The sequence below is a fragment of the Zingiber officinale genome, chromosome 4A (genome assembly GCF_018446385.1).
Source record: "Zingiber officinale cultivar Zhangliang chromosome 4A, Zo_v1.1, whole genome shotgun sequence".
In the NCBI taxonomy this organism is placed as follows: domain Eukaryota; kingdom Viridiplantae; phylum Streptophyta; class Magnoliopsida; order Zingiberales; family Zingiberaceae; genus Zingiber; species Zingiber officinale.
Window position 1 is genome coordinate 29,076,756 of NC_055992.1, and position 3,193 is coordinate 29,079,948.

The 3,193-nt window shown below is 35.8% G+C and overlaps 1 non-coding gene across 1 annotated transcript; it reads left to right on the top strand.

Moving 5' to 3' along the window:
- Positions 1–1,647: 1,647 nt before the first annotated feature.
- LOC121973984 lies at positions 1,648–1,757 on the top strand. The gene has a single exon (XR_006109877.1). It is a non-coding gene; the product is annotated as a small nucleolar RNA R71 (small nucleolar RNA).
- The last annotated feature ends 1,436 nt before the right edge of the window (positions 1,758–3,193 follow it).

The window sequence follows — 3,193 nt, forward strand, 5'->3', positions numbered from 1 at the left end:
ATTAAATCAGTATAAAAAGAACTTACTTTAAATGGTCCTACTCAATACACTTAGAGTGTACTAGTGTAATTTATTAGTCAAGATAAACTAATACCTAATTACATTACGACTATTCCAATGATTTATTCCTTTCCATCTTAGTCATGAGTTACTGTTTATAATTTATAAAGAACTGATAACACGATCTTCTGTGTGTGACACCACACACTATGTTATCTACAATATAAATTAATTGAACATCTACATTTGGTATATATAAATGTAGACACTTGACCAATGTGATTCTTATAACTAGATAAATGTTTATACCAAAAGTTAGGCTTTTAGTATACACTCTAACAATGAATCTAACACTTACCTCCAAATCACAAAAAGTCTTATCTATGGATTCAAATTCTATTTTGTAAGGTATAGAAAAATTTCCTAGATCCTGGAGCTTTGGGGGAGTGATTGCCGTGAGTAGAGCACTGCTCTTTTCCTTCAATGCTACGGTCTCAAATTTGCCTTTCTACCTTCTGTTTGACATGATTCCCTTCAAAAACTTTGCAAATTTTGACAAATGGTGAAGAGCGTATATAAGAGGGACCTCAATGCAAATCTTCTTAATTTTTTTTCAAAAATTTGTAGAATTCTTCATCTTTTTGGGACATTACTAATCTTTGAGGAAAAAGAATTGTTTGACTTTGTGGCGGAAATGAAAAAGTCTCTTCAACCTTCCTAGTAATCTCCTCCTTGTCCTTGTTCTGGACCAAATTTGGTGTAGGAGGAGAGGGTCCTTCTTGAAGATCAATCCCTTTCGGTATAGTTATTTGGGGGTCTCCCAAGGTTCGTCCACTCCTTAATTCAATACGGTTGCAATGTTCCACTGGGTTAATATCAGGTTTCCCTGGGAATGTACCTGGTGCTCTTAAAGAAGATTGGGCTATCTGGGCGATCTGGCTGTCTTGCATCTTTTGGTGCTTTTCAAAATTATCCATTCCTTGATTTAATTGCTTGATCTCATTCTTCATTTCCCATTGTTCAGTAAGAATTTTCTCAAGCATCTTCTCTATTCTTGATAATTGATAGCCTTGTGATGATTGTTGTTGATAAGTTTGTTGCCCAGGTTGGTAGCTTAGCTTTGCTCTTACAGATGGTACCTGGTCCTGATTATTTTGGTAAGAAAAATTCGGATGACTCCTCCACCTAGGATTGTAAGTGTTGAAGTACGGATTGTTTTGTCTTTGATTGTAACTGACTATTGCATCACATTGCTCAAGTTGATTTATTTGTACTGAGATTGACCCTAGGGGACAAGTATCTTGAGCATGATCCGTACTTCCGCAAATCTCGCATACACACACAATTGCATTAGCAGTGCTATTCCCATAGTCTCAAACTTTTTGGTCAGAGCATCTAACTTTGCAGACATGAGTGTGATTGCATCTACATCAAATTTTCCTGAAGCCTTGATTTTGATTGCCAGAAAAGGAGCCTCTAGATCTTTCAGATACCCACTGATGATGGTTCAGGGCTACATTTTCAATGATGTCTTCGGCTTCATCTAAGCTCTTGTTCATTAATGCCCCTCCTGCTGTAAAATTAAGGGATACCTTCGTGTCATAGTTGATGCCATTATAAAATGTTTGTAGGACTAACCACTTCTCAAGCCCAAGATGAGGGCACTGCCTGAGCATACTCTTGGATCTGTCCCATGCTTCAAATAATGATTCTAAGTCTATCTGTCTGAAGCTTGCTATGATTCCTTATGTGAGCTTTTTGCTTGGTGAATAAAATTTGTCTAAAAATTGTTACTCACATTGCTCCCAGGATGCTATACTGTTTACTGGTAAGGAGTTAAACCACTGCTTGACTCTGTCTCTTAAAGAAAGTCCAAACAGTAGTAGTCTCACTATTTTTGTTAGAACTCCATTCACCTTCATCATGTTACAGATCTCATAAAATGATTCCAAGTGCTGGTTCAAATCATCATTTGGTCCTCCTCCAAATTGATTTTGCTAGACCATGTGGATTACCGCAGGCCTTATCTCAAAGTTATAAGCTTCACTTGGTGGCCTGGTGATGCTAGACCGAATCTCACGTGCATAACGTGCTGCGTAGTCTTTCAAAAGTTTGTTAGCCATTTTCGATGTTTCTTGTTCTGCTTGGAGTCTTTGTAGGATTCTTCTCCTTCGAAAAGTTCTATCGATCTCTAGGTCGAATGACAATAGTTCTCCTGCGAGATTAGCTCTTCGCATGTAAGAACAGGGTATCAAACAATCCAAATGCAACAAGAGAACCGAGTTTTTAAAATTTTCAAAGGTAAAAAGAAAATGCAAGAGATTCAAAATGCAGAAATAAAAATGCAGAAATTTAAGTAAGCAAATGGAAGATGTAACTTCAAAATAAAATTTGCAAGAATTATTTAAACTATAAAGAAAACAAAAACTTAGTCTAACTTAAAGAATTATCACTAATGTTATAAGCGCAGTCCTCGGCAACGATGCCAAAAACTTATTACGTTTCTTCAAGTGCACGGATACATCGTCAAAAATAAAAAACATCGAACCAAAGGGACTGGTTATAAGCATTAGCGATCGCTCACGTAGAATTAGCTAAACTATCGATTATTGAAAATTTACTGTCTAGAAAGAAAGAAGAAACTTAGAAGAAGGAAAAGAGAACTAGAGTAAGTGTTGAATATATCGATTTAGGAAATATTCTAGGAGTTCAGTTTCATTGTAGTGTTTACTAATGTATCATGGTCTACCAATTTCCTAACTTCAATCTGCATGCACTTATAGGAAGTTAGATTTATTATCCCTAAGTATTTAATAAAGATGATTCCTATGAAATCTAGAAACGGTTAACCCCTGTCATTAGGGCACCTCAGTCATAGATCACAGGAATATATGTCTAGTAAATAACAGTAAAGATAAAGATAGAAATTAGGTACAGTTTCCTACTTCCTTATAGAGGAATTGCTTCTCCTTTCAAGGGAATATCCTAGACATCCGTAAACATGTTCCTCCTATCATTAGGACCCATCAGGTATACGATCTAAGGCACTTCTTCTACGAAATCAACAATTTCTACACAAACATTCGATTTAACATGACAAAACATCTCATTCACATTAGAACGAATAAATATAAAGCAAGTTAATATCATGTAAATAGATAAAAGGCATAACCATGAATTTTTACATCATAAC